Raw genomic sequence first — 18,317 nt, forward strand, 5'->3', positions numbered from 1 at the left:
CACTCATCCCCCGACACACACTCACCATCTCCACTCATCCCCCGACACACACTTACCATCTCCACTCATTCCCCAACACACACTCACCATCTCGAATCAAACCCTCGACACACACTCACCACATCCAATCAAACCTCCCAACACACTCACCATTTCCACTCATCCCCCGACTCACACTCACTATCTCCAATCAAACCCCCCGACACAAACTCACCATCTCCAATCAAACACCCCCGACACACTCACCATCTCCACTCATCCCCGGACTGACACGGCCCATCTCCAATCAAACCGCCCGACACACACTCACCATCTCCACTTATCCCCCAACACACAGTCACCATCTCCACTCATCCCCCAACATACACACACCATCTCCAATCAAACCCCCGACACACACTCACCTACTTCAATCAAACCCCTCGACACACACTCACCATCTCCAATCAAACCCCTCGACGCACACTCACCATCTCCAATCAAACCGCTCGACGAACACTCACCATCTCCAATCAAACACCCCGACACACTCACCATCTCCACTCATCCCCCGACACACTCACCATATCCGCTCATCCCCTGACACACACTCACCATCTCCAATCAAACCCCTCAACCCACATTCACCATCTCCACTCATCCCCCCGACACACACTCACCATCTCCAATAAACACCCCGACACACTCACCATCTCCACTCATCCCCGGACTGACACTCACCATCTCCAATCAAACCGCCTGACACACACTCACCATCTCCAATCAAACCCCCCCTGACACACATACACCATCTCCACTCATCCCCCAACACACACTCACCATCTCCACTCATCCCCAGACTGACACTCACCATCTACAATAAAACCCCCCGACACACACTCACCATCTACAATAAAACCCCCCGACACACACTCACATATCTACAATAAAACCCCCCGACACACACTCACCATCTACAATAAAACCCCCCGACACACACTCACCATCTCCAATAAAAACCCCCGACACACACTCACCATCTCCAATAAAAAACCGGGACACACACTTACCATCTCCACTCATCCCCCGACACACACTCACCATCTCCACTCATCCCCCGACACACTCACCATCTCCAATAAAAACCCCCGACACACACTTACCATCTCCACTCATCCCCGACACACAGTCACCATCTCCACTCATCCCCCGACACACTCACCATCTACAATAAAACCCCCCGACACACACTCACCATCTCCAATAAAAATCCCCGACACACACTCACCATCTCCAATAAAAGACCCCGACACACACTTACCATCTCCACTCATCCCCCGACACACTCACCATCTCCAATAAAAACCCCCGACACACACTCACCATTTCCACTCATCCCCGACACACACTCACCATCACCACTCATCCCCGACACACACTCACCATCACCACTCATCCCCCGACACACACTCACCATCTCCACGTATCCCCCAACACACACTCACCGTCTCCAATCAAACCCTGCGACACACTCACCATCTCCACTCATTCCCCAACACACACTCACCATCTCCACTCATCCCCGACACACACTCACCATCTCCACTCATCCCCCAACACACACTCACCATCACCACTCATCCACCGACACACACTCACCATCTCCAATCAAACCCCCCGACACACACTCACCATCTCCAATCAAACCCCTCGACGCACACTCACCATCTCCAATCAAACCCCCCGACACACTCACCATCTCCACTCATCCCCCGACACAATCACCATCTCCGCTCATGCCCTGACACACACTCACCATCTCCAATCAAACCCCTCGACACACACTCACCATCTCCACTCATCCCCCGACACACACTCACCATCTCCACTCATCCCCGGACTGACACTCACCATCTCCAATCAAACTGCCTGACACACACTCACCATCTCCAATCAAACCCCCCCTGACACACACACACCATCTCCAATCAAACCCCCCCTGACACACACACACCATCTCCAATCAAACCCCCCCTGACACACACACACCATCTCCAATCAAACCCCCCCTGACACACACTCACCATCTCCAATCAAACCCCCCCTGACACACACACACCATCTCCACTCATCCCCCAACACACACTCACCATCTCCACTCATCCCCGGACTGACACTCACCATCTCCAATAAAAAACCCCAACACACACTCAGCATCTCCAATTAAAAACCCCGACACACACTTACCATCTCCACTCATCCCCCAACACACACTCACCATCTGCACTCACCCCTCGACACACACTCACCATCTCCAATAAAAAACCCCGACACACACTTACCATCTCCACTCATCCCCGAAACACACTCACCATCTCCACTCATCCCCGACACACACTCACCATCTCCACTCATCTCCGGACTGACACTCACCATCTCCAATCAAACCCCCGACACACACTCACCATCTCCACTCATCCCCGACACACACTCACTATCTCCAATCAACCCCCGACACACTCACCATCTCCACTCATCCACCGATACACACTCACCATCTCCAATCAAACCCCTCGACACACACACCATCTCCAATCAAACCCCTCGACACACTCACCATCTCCACTCATCCCCCGACACACACTCACCATCTCCAATCAAACCCCCGACACACACTCACCATCTCCAATCAAACCCCTCGACACACACTCACCATCTCCAATCAAATCCCCCGACACACTCACCATCTCCACTCATCCCCCGACACACACTCGCCATCTCCATTCAAACCCCCCGACACACACTCACCATCTCCACTCATCCCCTGACACACACTCACCATCTCCACTCATCCCCAACACACACACACCATCTCCAATCAAACCCCCCGACACAGTCACCATCTCCACTCATCCCCAACACACACTCACCATCTCCACTCATTCCCCAACACACACTCACCATCTCCAATCAAACCCCCCGACACACTCACCATCTCCACTCATCTCCCAACACACACTCACCCTCACCACTCATCCCCCAACACACACTCACCATCTCCAATCAAACCCCGACACACACTCACCATCTCCAATCAAACCCCCCCGACACACACTCACCGTCTCCACTCATCCCCTGACACATACTCAACATCTACACTCATCCCCCAGCACACACTCACCATCTCCACTCATCCCCCAATACACACTCGCCATCTCCAATCAAACCACCGACACACACTCACCATCTCGACTCATCTCCCGACACACACTCACCACCTCCAATTAAACCACTGACACACTCACCATCTCCAATCAAATCCCCCCCTGGAATTCGCGCATTCTTGCTGTGTCTGTGTGTGTCATGCCCCCACAACCCAATGATGTGCAGCGTAGGTGAATTGGCCAGGCTAAATTGCCCCTTAATTGGAAAAACCCATCTCCAATCAAAGCCTCAACACACACTCACCATCTCCACACCAACACCCAACAGACACTCACCATCTCCAATCTAACCCCCAACAATCACCATCTCCAAGTTACAGAGATAGGGCGTGATGAACGTGCTGGATGGATGTGGTTAGAAAGATAGGAAGGTGTGTAGGGACTGGAGGTGCTTGAGGGGGTAGGACATGCGATTGGGACTGAAGCAAGGTACCTTCGGATTTGGTTACCGGATGGGGTATGGGACTAAGCGGGCTGGTCTTTCCGAAGGTTGGTGTAGATCTGATGGGCCGAATGGCCTTTTCTGTACTGTAGATCTTCTGTGTTTCCACTGGACGTTGTAATATATTCTGCTGAGTTTATTTGGGGATTATTTTCATTTTCACCTTTCCTTTAAAAACTGCAGATCAATACTGTATAACCAATCCTGCCCTGAGTACAGGTGAGTTGAGTTTTGTGTTTATTGACAGCTCTGAGCTGAAGGCAGTTTGTGGTTCAGGGATGTCGGCTCGCTGATGTCTTCTCTCTGGAAATGAGATGATTTCCACATTAAATTACATGTTGGGGAAAGTTAATGTGATGCCAGCCAGGAGCATCAAAGACCCCGCGGCAAAAGACCAAGTTCAGAATCTGCTGTTCATCAAGAACTCATTTCCAGCAACATTGATTTAATTCTCACCCAATTCCATTGTTTGTCTGCTGAGAAATATTTCATTCTTCACCATTAAATAAAGACAACTCCTTGTGCATCTCAAATCAGTTTTAAAGTCAGATGATGTGAGACTGAGAATGGGGAGATCACCAATGAGAACCAATTGTCCCCTGGGAACGCTTCAGAGTGTGAGACTGGGTAGGATCAGCAGGAGGCGCTGTTTAGTGTTCCCCGCTCGCTGTCCCACAATCTGAGGCTGAGCAGGAACAGCAGGAGGCGCTGTTTAGTGTTCCCGGCTCGCTGTCCCACAATCTGAGACTGAGCAGGAACAGCAGGAGGCGCTGTTTAGTGTTCCCGGCTCGCTGTCCCACAATCTGAGACTGAGCAGGAACAGCAGGAGGCGCTGTTTAGTGTTCCCGGCTCGCTGTCCCACAATCTGAGACTAAGCAGGAACAGCAGGAGGCGCTGTTTAGTGTTCCCGGCTCGCTGCCCCACAATCTGAGACTGAGCAGGAACAGCAGGAGGCGCTGTTTAGTGTTCCCGGCTCGCTGTCCCACAATCTGAGACTGAGCAGGAACAGCAGGAGGCGCTGTTTAGTGTTCCCGGCTCGCTGTCCCACAACCTGAGACTGAGCAGGAACAGCAGGAGGCGCTGTTTAGTGTTCCCGGCTCGCTGTCCCACAATCTGAGACTGAGCAGGAACAGCAGGAGGCGCTGTTTAGTGTTCCCGCCTCGCTGTCCCACAACCTGAGACTGAGCAGGAACAGCAGGAGGCGCTGTTTAGTGTTCCCGGCTCGCTGTCCCACAATCTGAGACTAAGCAGGAACAGAGGGGGGCGCTGTTTCGTCTTCCCTGCTCACTGTCCCACAACCTGAGACTGAGCAGGAACAGCAGGAGGCGCTGTTTAGTGTTCCCGGCTCGCTGTCCCACAATCTGAGACTGAGCAGGAACAGCAGGAGGCGCTGTTTAGTGTTCCCGGCTCGCTGTCCCACAATCTGAGACTGAGCAGGAACAGCAGGAGGCGCTGTTTAGTGTTCCTGCCTCGCCGTCCCACGATGTGAGACTGGGCAGAACCAGCAGACAGGAACACTGAACGGCGCCTCCTGCTGGCCCTGCCCAGTCTCACACCCTGGCCCACTCCCAGGGTTTCTCACATTCAGTGCTGCAGCCTCACTGTCCCATGGTGTGAGATTGATTGGGACCAGCAGGAGGAACCATTCAGTGAACCAGCTGCTCTCTCCCGGGGTAAGGGGGAATGGGAATGTGAGTTGGTCAGTGTTGGAAATTGTCTGATTCCGGGAAGCAGTGTAACTCACCCTGTACTGCACTGTAAACACCCTCATGTACACAAATCCCTCGGTAGAATGCATACAACCCTATTTTACAAACACCCAGTAATGGAATGAGTAGAAACTGCCTTCCACCAAATATTGGGAAGGCAATTGCCATCATCTTCAGCCCCCACCACAAACTCCATCCCTCAGTCCCTGACTCCATCCCTCTCCTTGGTGACTGTCTAAGGCTGCACCAGTCCGTTCGCAACCTTCGACAGGAATTTGATCCCCCACTCCCCGTTGAGTTTCTGATCCCCATCCCCTCTGCATCACCGTCTTACCATTCCCACCTCTTTAACACTATCCATCTACACTCCTGTCTTGGGTCATCTGCTCCTGGAGCCCTCATCCATTCCGTTGCTTCCACCAGACTTGACTATTGCCCTGCTCACCTGGTTTCCCTCCCATTTTCTAACCTCTGTAACTTGAAGCTTAAAGGAAAACTCTGCTGTCCGTGTTCTAACTCTCAGCATGTCCCATTCACCCATTCCGCCTTCCCCCGTCTTCGCTGATCCACATTGACTCCCAGTCCGTCAATGCCTCAATTTTAATTTGTTCTCTTTGTTTTCAAATCTCTCAGTGGCCTCACCTGTCCCATTCTGTGTGATCTCCTCAAACTCCACAACCCTCAGGAATCTCACTACTTCTCTAACTCTGACCTCTCGCACTTCGCTCCAGCATTGGTGGTCACAGCTGCGAGGGCCCGAAGCTCTGGAATTCCTACCCTTAACCTCTCGAACCCTCTCTTCTCCTTTCAGACAGGTTTGAAACCTCACCTTTTGACCAGGCTTTTGCTTATTATGTGTCTGGCTGTCACATTTTGATTGGTACTTGCTCCCATGAAGCAGCTTAGGACGTTTTCTCATGTTCAATGTTGGGATTGTATTGGGAATGCTGTAGAAACGCAACAGGAAAATACTGCATGATTCTGAAATAAAAACAAAAAATGCTGCAAAAGCTCAGCAGCTGTCACAGCATCTGTGGAGACGGAAACAGAGTTAACGTTTCAGTTAATCAGCTTCACAGCGCCAGAGTCCCGGGTTCGATTCCTAACTTGGGTCACTGTCTGTGCGGAGTCTGCACGTTCTCCCCGTGTCTGCGTGGGTTTCCTCCGGGTGCTCCAGTTTCCTCCCACAAGTCCAGAAAGACTTGCTGTTAGGTGAATTGGGCATTCTGAATTCTCCCTACATGTCCCGAACAGGCGCCGGAGTGTGGCGACTAGGGGATTTTCACAGTAACTTCATTGCAGGGTTAATATAAGCCTACTTGTTACACCAAGAAAAATTATGATTATTAATTACCCTTGTCAGAGGCAGACTGAAATGCAAATTGTTGCAGTACAATGAGGACGTTCATCGCTAGAATATACCTGACAGTCCTATACAATCGTCACATCTTCTGCATAATTCCAACCATGCAAGACAATTCTACATTTTCTGTACAATTCCACATTGCCCATATTCCCTCTACAATTCCACATTCCATGTGTTCCTCAGCTCCAATGTCTGGAGGTGTCTCCCCCAATGTAAACATTATTCCCACAGCCAGAATCTTCCTCTCCAATCCTTTTCCTATCCAATGCCATCAGGAACCGGTTTGATCCCAGGGACAAGTCGCCAATCAGTGCTGCAAATGGGAAGGTGATCCAAGGGTGAGCAGAGACCTCAGGAGATGTTAGGAGGAGAATCCCAGTCCCAGGGAAACGGAAAACCCCAAAGAATGTTGGAAGTGCTGAAGAAATGTGAGACTGAGAGACTGAGAAACTGAGGGATAGGGTGGGAGCGAGAGTATAGTGAGGGGGGAAGGGATGATCAGGGAGATGGACAGAGGAAGGAGGGAGGGGAGGGAGCGATAGGAGAAAGTGAAATTGGAGTGTGCCAGGCCGGAAGGGAGAAAGAGGCAGAGGGAAGGCAGAGACAGGGGACAGTGAAAGACGGGGAGTGAGGGCTGGGTGAGGGGGGGAAAGCGAGAGAGAGGAGGAGAGATAGGAGGCGAAGGGAGAGGGGAGGGAGAGAGAGGGGAAAGGGAGAAAGGGGGAGGGAGGCAGACAGAGGGAAGAGCCAAATTGGCACAGAGAGGGGACAGTGAGGGCTGTGAGAGGAAGAAAGAAAAGGGAGAGGGAGGATCGGGAGAGTGGAGAGGGGCGAAGAGAGAGAAGAGAGGAGAGAGGGAGAGGGGAGAGGTGGAAGGGAGAAAGAGAGGGAGAGAGGCGAAAAAGGATGAGAAGTGGAGCTCCGAGCTCAACGCAGAGCGGGCTGTCATCATCCTCCATCCTATGGACCAGACCCGTTGTCACTGGCAATCCAGTGCCCCCAGCTCGTTGTGCTGCACGTGTATATATAATGGAGGGGTGGTGTGCATGCGGGTAGTTCGGTGGTGGGGGAGGTGAGTGTGTTTGGTGGTGGGGGAGGTGAGCGTATTCTGTGTGGGGAGGTGAGAGTCTTCGGTGGTGAAGGGAGGTGGTATTGTGATGTTCGTGCCCCTGCCCAGCAACGCCCCACCCACCCACTCCCCCACCTCCCAGTTAGTGAAACGTGCGTCGACCAAAGCATCCCGTGCTCGCTGGCCTTGTCGATGGTGTAGTGCAGCCTCCCAGCATATCTTCAGCACCCCGAAGCACCTCTCCACCATACCCCTGGTCGCACAATGGGCATCATTATAGTGGTTCTCCACGTCGCTCTGTGGCCTCCATATTGGCGTCATCACCCACGACTGCAACGGGTACCCCCTGTCGCCCAGCAACCAGCCCCGCAGCCAGGGGGACGTCCCTCGAACATGCCGGGGACAAATGATTGTGCCAACGCGAGAGAGTCAAGCACACTGCCAGGGTACCGGGTGCAGTCATGCAGGATCCTAATCTAGTGGTCACAGACCAGATAAACATTCATCGAGTGAACCCTTCCTGTTCGTGAACATCGGTCTGTCATCCGCTGGTGGCTGCAGGGCAACATGCACCCCATCGATGACTCCCTGGACCCGGGGCATCCCAGCGAAGGCAGCGAACCCTGCTGCCTGGGCATCCTGGTGGGCACGGTCCACAGGGAACTATGTACCGATCCGGCAGGGCATACAGGGGGTCAGTGATGGCGCGGATGCAGCTGTGCGCCGATGCCTGTGGAATCCCGGACAGATCCCCACTCGGCAACTGGAACGACCCCGTGGTGTAGACGTTCAATGCAACTGTCACCTTGACCGCCATCGGTAGTGGGTATCCTCCCCCACTCCCGCACGGTGCCAGGTATGCCATCATGTGGCAGATGTGTCCCACTGTCTCCCTGCTCATCCGCAGTCTCCTTCTGCATGTCCGGTTTAGGGGTTCCTCAAAGGACATGCGGTGCCAGTACACTCGGGGGCTCATCCGGCGCCTTCTTGGCACCACCACAACCTCCTCTCCCTCAACCTCCTTGTCTTGTTCCTCCTCCTCCTTCTCCTCCTCCTAATCCCGTTCCTCCTCCTCGTCAGCCTGTCGGGCATGCGGCCTTCCAGCCTGAGCGGCTGCCACCTGCCCCTCTGTAGCCCACTCCTGCTGTGCTGCAGCCTCTGCCTCCTCTCTGTGCCGCCTGTGCTGACGCTGCCACAGGGCTGCATGTAGGGCTGCGGCCCTTGCCACTGCGACCAACATCGCTGGTTGGATCCCAAACATTATGATCTGCAGGGAGTGAGGGGGGGGGGGGGGGGGGGGGGAATGTTACCATGGCGCATATACCCATGCACAGCCAGGTGTCATGGGCTACGTGATCGCCCCGGTTGGCACCGAGCGCCCCAGCCACGCATGTCACCCACCCCCACCACGCCGGAGCCACCACTCCTGGCAGCCGTCCCTGCTGCCAGGCCCACCATTGATGGAACTGCCCTCACTGGGAGCTGCCTTCAGTGTGGCCCTGGGTGGTTCCCCGGTGGGTGTTGCCGGTTGAGGGGTGGCCGGTTAGGTGGGTGGCCAACAAGATGGCCGACGTAATGGCGCTCGTTGCGAGGGCACCACCCTGTCATGTTGGGGGCTCCCCGATTGCCCGGCCTGTCCCCCCCCCCTCTTCCCCCCCTCCCCCCTGCAGAAAGCTGAGCCGGTGTCCGTCACAGGAGCCCATGTCCCCCCCCAATCCAACTCCTACCTCCTCCCCCCACCACATCAGCCCGCAAGCCTGCTTCACAATTTTTTATAGGTGGTTAATACCACGCGCCGTTGGGAACGCGGCCCATCCGAGCCGCAGAATCGCTGAGGCCCCGGAGAACCGGTCGCCGGAGCACCTAATGTGATTCTCCGGATTCCATCGGGTAGGGGGGCCCAGAGATTCGGGAAACAGCGCGAAACCGGCGTCAAAGCCGATTTCGGCGTCGGAGCCGATTATCCGGCCGATCGCGTTTCGCAATTTCGGCGCGTGGCTGCGGAGAATCCAGCCCCTGATTCCAGCAACAGACTGGAACCGGCCCACCTAAGGATTCCGCAGGGTCCTAAAGACCTCCATGTTATCCCACCTTATTTTTAACTGATCGAATCACATTTTGTGATATTCAGCATGCTTTTGCATTGTGAAACGTGCTGTTATTTATATAAATATATACAAAATGTGAGGTGTCGGAGAGGAAATCAAAGTACAAAGCTCAAGCTAGATGTCTGAACTATTTCAGTGATCATCTTCACAGGGGAGCTGGCTGATGTCCTAACCTTCCAGGAATATGAGGAAAGACCAAGTATGACTAACTGGATAACACTTGAAGTGTTGGGCTGCACGGTGGTGCAGTGGTTAGCACTGCTGTCTCACGATGCCAAGGACCCGGGTTTGAATCCCGGCCCTGGGTCACTGTCCGTGTGGAATTTGCACATTCTCCCGGTGTCTGCCTGAGTGTCACCCACACAACCCAAAGATGTGCAGGCTAGGTGGACAGGCTACGCTAAATTGCCTCTTAATTGGAAAATAAATAATTTGGTACTCTAAATTTATTTTTTTTAAACTCCTGAAGAGCCAGTACAGGCAGGATGGACCAAATGGCCTCTTTCTCCAGCCAATTCCGCCATTCCACAATATTCCACAATATTCTTCTGCCAGTTCCTTTAACTTTAGGAGGAATTGACGAGGCCTTCTAACCTGGGGTTTTCCACCAATTTCCCAATGAGAATTCCTCAGGCTCAGTGTCCTGAATCTCACATTGCTATCTGTGGAATTTTCCTGTGCATAAACAGGCTGCTGAGTTTCCACCATTATCAGAGTGACTGCACTCCAGAAAACTGGTTCATTGGCTGACAAATGTTTTGATCCACCCTGAGCTGGTGAAAGGGCTCGTTTAACAATCGGCAGTGATGTTAGGGAATGTATGAGTATATCGAACGTGCATTGGGGTTAGGGACATGATAGGATGTGTGAGTGTGTATGTGAGTATGTGTATAGTGTGAGTCCATGTGTGAGTGTATAGTACGTGTGTTTGTGTGTGAGAGCAAAGTGTGTGAATGTAAGTATGTATATGTGCACGGGTGTTTGAGTGTGTGTGTGTGAATGTGTGTGAAATGTGTATGTATACGTGAGTATGTGTGTAGTGAGTGTGAATAGTGAGTGAGTGTGTGTAGTGAGTGTGAGTCGCTGTGTTATAGTAAGTGTGAGTGAGTGTGCATGGGATTGTCAGTATATGTTGTGAGTCTGAATATGTGTGGGATTGTGAGTGTGAGTAGCGAGTTTGGGTAGTATGTGACTATGTGTGGGATTATGAGTGTGTGCAGTGGGTGTACGTGCAGGATGGTGAGTGTGTGTAGTGAGTGTGAGTGTGCACAGTGAGTGTGTGTGGGATTGTGAATGTGTGTTGTGAATGTGAGTATGTGGAATTGCGAGTATGTGTAGTGTGTGAGCATGTATGGGATTATGTGTGTAGTGAGTTTGAGTGTGCGTTATGTGAGTATGTGTTGAATTGTGAGCGTGTGTAGTGAGTATGACTGTGTGGAATTATGTGTGTGCGGTGAGTGTGAGTATGTATGGGGCTGTGAGTGTGTATAGTAAGTGTGAGTACATGTGGGATTGTGCGTGTGTGTACAGTGGGTATGAGTGTTTGTAGTGAGTGTGTGTACGTGTCGGATTGTGACTGTGTGTACTGAGTGTGAGTGTGAATGTGTGCGGAATGTGTATATAGTGAGTGTGAGTGCGTGTGGTGAGTGTGTATAGTGAGTATGCATGGGATTTTGAGTGTGCAGTGAGTGGGAATGTGTGTAGTGAGTGTGAGTGTGCATAGAGAGTGTGAAAATTGAGTGTGTATAGTGAGTGTGAGAATTGAGTGTGTGTAGTGAGTGTGAGTGTGCATAGTGAGTGTGAGTGTATTTAGTGAGTATGTGCAGTAACTGTGAGTAGTGAGTGTGAGCAGTGAGTGTGAGTAGTGACTATGAATGTGTGTAGTGTGTTTGAAGTGAGCGTGAGTACAGTGTGAGCAGTGAGAGTAAGTGTGCATAATGATTGTGAATGTGTATAGTGAGTGTGTGTAGTGAGTGAATATGTATAGTGAGTGAATGTTGACTGTATATGTAGTGAGTGTCTGTAGTGCGTGCGAGTGTAGTGTGAGTGGAGTGAATGTGAGTGGAGTGAGTGCGAGTGTAGTGAGAGTGTGATTGTGTGTAGAGTGTGAGTTTGTGTATCGTGAGTGTGTGTAGTGAGTGTGATTAGTGAGTGTCTGACTAGCTGTTACCAGCACCGACCCTGTGTTAAACTGCTCCACCCCAGCTCCTGTCTCCTAATAAACCGCAATCGTTCACTTCCAGCTCCAGAATCATTCTCCATCATTAATGTCCCTGAGGATTCAATCCTGACCGAAAAACGGAATAAACTTGGATTCGAGAGGAATATATGATGTAAAACGGTGAAAAGGGAATTATCTCCCAATCTCTGCTCCACACTCCACAACCAAGAAACAACAGATAATATGAAAGCGCCAGTTTTATAAACCCTCAGAATAACAGCAGCAATATCTGAGGATTTATTGGGGATTGAGAAAGAATTCTGTGAACCAATCCTGAGATTTGATTTGAAAAATCTCCGAGGAAAAAGAAATCGATCAAAAAAAGTTTTGGAATTTCCCATTCCAGAATTAAACACGGATTTGTGCGCTCCTGTCATTTTAATCTGAAGCGCTTTGGGATCCTTTACCAGTGAAAAGGCGCTAGATAAATGCAACTCATTGTTGTTGATATGAGCTGCCCACTATCCACATAATGTACCAAATTGATGATATTCGGTTGCAATAGTCTATATATCCCCTTCCCAGAGCCCTCCCAAACTCTCTCCCATCTCTCACTCACCGGCTATTCCCGATAGGAAAATCCTGCCCAGATTCTTTCAGCCTCTCACTGTGGGATTGTGTGTGTGGTGAGTGTGAGTGTGTGCAGTGAGTGTGAGTATGTGTGCGTGTGTAGTGCGTGTGAGTGGGAATGTAAGTGTGTGTAGTGAGTGTGAGTATGTGTGGGATTGTAAGTATGTGTAGTGAATGTTCATGCGCAGTGAGGAATGAGTGGGTGTGATTAGTGGGTGAGTAGTGAATGAGTGTGAGTAGTGAGTGAGAGTGTGTAGTGAGTATGAGTGCGTAGTGAGAGTGAATGTATGTAGTGAAGTAAGAGTGTGTGGAATTCTGAGTGTGTGTGGAATTCTGAGTGTGTGCAGTAAGTGTGAGTATGTGTGTGGGATTGTGAGTGTGTGCAGTGAGTGTGAGGGATTGTGAGTGTGTGTAGTAAGTGTGAGTATGTGTAGTGAGTGTGAGCATGTGTGGGATTTTGAGTGTGTGTAATGAGCGTGAATGTGTGTCGTGAGTAGTGAGTGAGTGTAGTGAGTGTGTGTGTGGTCAATGTGAGTAGTGTGGGATTGTGAGTGTATGTAGTGAGTGTGTGTGCTGAATGTGAGTGTGACGAGTGAGTGTGTATAGTGAGTGTGTGCAGTGTGTGTGAGTTGTGTGTGTAGTGAGTGAGTGTGTATAGTGAGTGTGTAATTAGTGAGTGTGAGTAGTGTGTGAGTGTGTGTAGTGAGTGTGATTAGTGAGTGTCTGACTAGCTGTTACCAGCACCGACCCTGTGTAAAACTGCTCCACCCCAGCTCCTGTCTCCTAATAAACCGCAATCGTTCACTTCCAGCTCCAGAATCATTCTCCATCATTAATGTCCCTGAGGATTCAATCCCGACCGAAAAGCGGAATAAACTTGGATTCGAGAGGAATATATGATGTAAAACGGTGAAAAGGGAATTATCTCCCAATCTCTGCTCCACACTCCACAACCAAGAAATAACAGATAATATGAAAGCGTCAGTTTTATAAACCCTCAGAATAACAGCAGCAATATCTGAGGATTTATTGGAGATTTAGAAAGGGTTCAGTAAACCGAACCTGAGATTCGATTTAAACAATCTCCGAGGACAAAGAAATCGATCAAAAAAAGTTTTAAAATTGCCCACTCCAGAATTAAACACGATTTGTGCGCTCCTGTCATTTTAATCTGAAGCGCTTTGCGATCCTTTACCAGTGAAAAGGCGCTATATAAATGCAACTCATTGTTGTTGTCGACGTGCGCTGCTCACTGTCCACATAATGGACCAAATTGATGATATTCGGTCGCAATAGTCTATATATCCCTTTCCCAGAGCCCTCCCAATCTCCCTCCCATCTCTCACTCACCGGCTATTCCCGATAGGAAATTCTTGCCCAGATTCTTTCAGCCTCTCACTCCGCAGCGAAGCAGCTCCACTTTCAAACTCCCAGCCGGAGTGGGTTTGTTTCCTGAGAGTCGTGTCTTCACTGGAGACGGGGCGGGGAGAGCGGGAAGGGGAGGGGGTGAGGGGGGAGAAGGGAGGGAGTGGTGTGTGTGTGGGCGGTGGGAGGGGGTCCCCTCTCTCCAGACCTTCCACAGCTCCCAGACCCACAGCAACAGCACCAGCAGCGAGTGCACCAACCCAGGGAAAAGTCAGCACTGGGCAGACTGGGGGTGTGGACAACCTTTCATCCAGTGTTAATGCTGACTCGGGGAAGCTTTGCTCTCTCTCACACACACACAAACTGTCTGCCAGGGCAGGGGGCTGGGATCCAGACAATGTCTGGGACACTGAAGCCTGGAATAAATTAAAGCCCCTCAAAACCGCCATGCTGACCCTCAGTGTCATTGCAAATCCCCATCTTCAATCTGGGTCCCCTCAGTGGTACAGGGGAATGAGGGGCAGGGTCCTGTGTGTGTGCGTGTGGGAAAGAGGTATTACCACCCACATATCCGTTTGTGTGTGTGTGTGGAGAGACAGACAGATACATGTCCATCCATAAACCCTGATTGTCATTTATAATGCTTTGCCCCTGTTTATTAAACTCCGTTCGGGACAGAATCGGTGAGTCCCCCCCCCCCCCCCCAGGTCGAATACCCAGCTTCTAAAAATTGCTTATTGTCACAAGTAGGTTTCAATGAAGTCATTGTGAAAAGCCCCTAGTCACCACAATCCGGCGCCTGTTCGGGGAGGCCGGTACGGGAATTGAACCCGCGCTGCTGGCCTTGTTCTGCATTGCAAGCCTGCTGTTTAGCCCACTGTGCTAAACCAGCCAATAAACAATCAGTGATCAGTTGGGGCGGGGAGGAGAGCTGCTGAATCCCAGCTGAACAAGGAGTCACTGGGAAAAGGAGGAGAGGTTGCAGGTCAGTTTTCCCGATTGTCGAATCTTTACCATTCACTCTGATCCCATTCCCCAGACGCTCCCAGGGCTCAGACTCTTTATTGGTGAATTTATCTTCCAGAATTTATCAGCTGACATCATTATCCAGTCAAAGATATTAATCTTAAACGTAACATTCTAACCTTTGACTAATTGCTCCGGGAGCCACTTTCACTGGGTTGCGTGTTGAATATTTAAAATTGACTCTTTAAATATTTTTTCTGAAGGATAACGATTAGTCATTTCAATGTTGCAGTCATCTCAATTGAGAGAGAAATATTGGCCCCAGGACACAGCAGAGAGGGGATGAGGTGAAAGCTTTCCTCTTCGGAATTCTGGCCATGGATTCTTCAATATTCTCGAGAGGATCAACAGTTCAATGTTTCATTTGAGAGACAAAGGACGCGATTCTCCGGCCTTGTTCCACTCTCGCTTGAACGAAATGAGGCCGGTGAATAGCGGGAGAGGCCGAAAACGAGAACCACGTCAGGCGCCAAACAGTCTGCGACGTAACCGGCCCGCTCCTACATGCAAATTCAGAATCTCGCCGTAGCGTTGTGAGAAACCAATTAAGTACCATTTCCAAACAATCAACAGGTGCCAACCCATAGCCAACAGCCTCCCGCCATTCATTGGCCACCCCAGCAAGTAGTCACGCTGGCATCGATTAGTTACTCGTTCATAAAAACATGAACCTGGCGGAAGGGCTTCTATGGCGGGCCGAAGAGGTGAGGAGCCATCTTTGCTCGCAGGCAAAGAGCAAGTGGATTGGCCACACTAAATTGCCCCTTATTTGGGAAAAAAAATTAATTGGGTACTCTAAATTTATTTTGAAAAAGAATCTTCACAGGCCCGGGGGCTCGCCGCCCAGTGGTCGACGGGGGTGGGGGGAAGCTCGGCTGGTATGGGGGACCCTCCGCATGGGTGGGCCGCCATGGGAAAGGGAGGAGTTGCTTGGGGGGGGGGGCAATCACTCGCGGCACCACCATGCCAACTCCTGGATCGTGTTTACCCATTTCGGGGGCAATCCTTGTCCCTGCCTGTCTGGCCCATTGACCAACCAACTGTCAAAGCCTCTGGCTGTGGGGCTGAAGGATATCACTCTTAGGGAATTGGCAATCGTGGTTAAATGAGCACTTCACACAACCCAAGTGGATTCCTGTGGGTGGGCAGGCCATGCAGCATGTGGGAGTCGTTTCCTAGCATCCCAATCAAACTGTGATCCTTGGACATTGTGCTTGAACACTGTGGGAGGCAACACTACAGACGCAGCAACCAACATCCAAACACCCAGGGGATGGGACACAGCTCCGGGGACATGTCCACGACCGGAGGGTGGGTGAGTGCCACCAGGAGGGGACCACTGCCCGATTCGGTTGTTATTATGAGCGGGAATCTGGGGAAATGGGTCTGGGGTCTGGTGAGAGGAGCCTGATGCGTGTGCGTGGGCAGGGAATTCCGGGTAGGGGGGGAGGGGGCAATCAATCGGGCATTGGAGGGTCCTGGATTGGGAGCCACTGCTGTTTGTCAGTCTAACATTCCCAATTCCTTGCAGATATTGAATGCTATGGCAAGAATATTGGACGCAGAATTTTCCCTAGGGTGGTGCTGCTAGGCCGGGCGGCAGCAGCAGCGCCTGCAGATGTTCAAGGCATCGGCCCATGTGCCGGACCCTGCATCACACCCTGAGGGCCCGGCCGCCCATCAGGCTAGGGAGCAACCCAGAGTGGGAGTCCCGCGACGGCCCTGGGTGTATAGGCATCGCTGGTCATTCAAACAGATGACGGACAGAACGTGCCGCAGGAGATTCTGCCTCAACAAGGGGGCGGTGCAGCACTTGTGCCGCATTCTCGCAGACATGGAAGAGGAGGACACCACTCCCGGTGGCCATCAAGGTCACCGCAGCTCTGAACTTTTACAATTCAGGATCATTCCAGGCCTCGAGCGGGGACCTGTGTGGCATCTCGCAGGCCACAGCCCACAGGTGTATCCGGCAGATCATGAATGCCCTGTATGCCCGGGCGGAAAAATACATCAGTTTTGACATGGATCAAGTGTTGCTCTGTTTACCTGCTATAAATATGGCGGTTAATAAGGTCGCCTTTCTTAATCCTAATTATGAGTATGCCTTCAAAGTCGCCAGGTATCTCTCGATACCGCCACAAGGTTCACCCCGAATACCGATCCAAGAGCCAATTCACCAGTTAGTTCAAAGTCAATATTACTTTATTTACACATAGTAAGATCTACTCATGCACAATAACACTACAGGCTAAACTATATCTATCACTAACACCTATACTTAACTTCGGGTGCCCAATTAGGACAGAGGAACAATGGCCGTTGTTCGGATCTGAGGCTGTTGGGTTCGAAGAGGTGACAGGAGTGCAGCTAAGATCGTCCGTCTGGTAGCGAGCGTTGACCTTGAACTTACTTGCTTCTGGTGTTGCTGGTGGATGGGTCTCTCTGCTTGAGAGCCGAATCCAAGAGGCTGAACCTTTCGCGGGCGTTCCTTCTTATACTTGGAGGGGCTTCACGCGCTTTTCGGCGGGCCTTAAACTTGGTCCCAATTAATTGGGCAGCTTCTTGATCATTGTCATCAATCTAAACCAATAAAGGGGCAGTGGCCTTGATGGCTGGGCATGTCCTAGGTGGCTGTTGGCCTTGCTTTGTTTGTGTCTTTTGGTTGGGGTAGTGGCGCCGGAATGTCTGAGACAGTATTGGCTACCTGAGTATTAGTCCTTTGTTCCTCGGAAATGGGCCATCAATATGTAAATCGACCCAGAGTTTCAATTCCGTCTGCAAACTGCCTTCCAAATATACATTCAGGCTCTGTGCCTGCTTGTTGCTTTGCATTGTCCATATTTCCCTCTAGGCTCTGTGGGTGTCCATTTTGTATACTGAAAGTGGCCATCCCAGATGGCTACACAAGCGCAACACGATTCCTTGGGCAGCAGGGTTCTCCACTATCGTCGGGATGCCCCAGGTCCAGTGATCATAGGCTCTGTATCCCGGAGACCCGCTGGTAATGTCATTGCTGATCCCCAACCCTTTGCACTTACCCACCCTCTGGCCGTGGACATGTCTCCGGAGCTGTGTCCCATCCCTCGGTGTTCAGGTGTTGGCTGCTGCATGCGTGATGTTGTCTTCTGTAGTCTTCAGGCACAGTGTCCAGATGTCACGCATGTTGCCCTGCGCTCACTGGACCAATGGGAGTGGCCAATGTTAACAGAAAGGGGTTCCACTACCTGAACATACAGCT

At 51.3% G+C, this 18,317-nt stretch overlaps 1 protein-coding gene across 3 annotated transcripts in view; it reads right to left on the reverse strand.

Moving 5' to 3' along the window:
• The window catches only part of LOC119976321 (netrin-G1-like), a 266,704-nt gene that overhangs the window by 124,749 nt on the left and 123,638 nt on the right, over positions 1-18,317 (reverse strand). Inside the window, exon 1 of one of the 3 annotated variants that reach the window (XM_038816765.1) lies at positions 14,039-14,167. The exons of 1 other annotated variant lie outside the window; for it this stretch is intronic. The gene's annotated coding sequence lies outside the window, so the exon portion shown is untranslated. Of the gene's footprint in view, positions 1-3,636; positions 3,786-14,038; positions 14,168-18,317 lie in introns of those variants that run through there. One more of the 3 variants, XM_038816766.1, reaches the window with a different exon arrangement.

The sequence above is a fragment of the Scyliorhinus canicula genome, chromosome 13, assembly GCF_902713615.1.
Source record: "Scyliorhinus canicula chromosome 13, sScyCan1.1, whole genome shotgun sequence".
Lineage (NCBI taxonomy): Eukaryota > Metazoa > Chordata > Chondrichthyes > Carcharhiniformes > Scyliorhinidae > Scyliorhinus > Scyliorhinus canicula.